We start from the raw sequence: 981 nt of genomic DNA on the forward strand, positions 1-981 counted from the left end.
ATACCTGAGTTCTAGAGCCGCTACCAGTGCTTGATAGTTGTGTCTGTCGTCTGCTGACAACTGTCCAAGTATTTCCGGTGGTTGTCCCTTCAAGCTAGTTGCCAGATATACTGCTTTCTGCTCCTCTGTCCATCCATTCATCTCTGCCAGTAGCTCAAATTGTGCTCTATATGGTTCCCACAGTGCTTTCCCATCGTATTCCTGTGGCTTCCTTCTTACTGAATAACTCCTATTACTGACATTCATATCTGGGATGTGACTTCTAACAGGACTGAAGATGTCTGCATTAGGGTTTAGCTGCGGGGTCTGGAAGGGGCTTGCCATTGTCTGGGGCTGATTAAGTCGATGGTTAATGTATCCTCCTTGTGTAAAAGACAATAGATCATCTTTTAATGTATCTAATTCGCATTTAACTTTACTAATGTTTTCCGTTTGTACTTCTTGTTTTCTTTCTTGTTCCAGTTGCCACTGCTGTAGTCTCTGTTCTTGTTTCTTTTCTCGTTCTTCTTGTTTCTTTTCTTTCTCTTCCAACAACTGCTGTAATTTCTCTTCTTGTTTATTTTCTTTCTCCTCTAACAACTGCTGTAGTCTCTCTTCTTGCTTATTTTCTTTCTCCTCCAACCACTGCTGTAGTCTCTTTGCATGTTTATTTTCTTGTTCCTCCAACAACTGCTGTAATCTCTCTTCTTGTTTCTTTCCTTTTTCCTCCAACCACTGCTTTAGTATCTTTTCTTGTTTATTTTCTTTCTCCTCCTACCACTGCTGTAACCTCTCTTGTTTCTTTTCTTTTTCCCCCAACAACTGGTGTAATCTCTTGTTTATTTTGCTGTTCGAGCTGCCATTGTTGTAGGTTTTCTTGCCACTTCTGTAATATTTCTTCTTGTTTATTTTCTCGTTCTTCTTCTTTCTTTTCTTTTTCCTCCAACAAGTGCTGTAATTTCTCTTCTTGTTTGTTTTCTTTTTCCTCCAACAACTGTTGTA

Source organism: Limulus polyphemus, unplaced genomic scaffold (assembly GCF_000517525.1).
Source record: "Limulus polyphemus unplaced genomic scaffold, Limulus_polyphemus-2.1.2 Scaffold4196, whole genome shotgun sequence".
Lineage (NCBI taxonomy): Eukaryota > Metazoa > Arthropoda > Merostomata > Xiphosura > Limulidae > Limulus > Limulus polyphemus.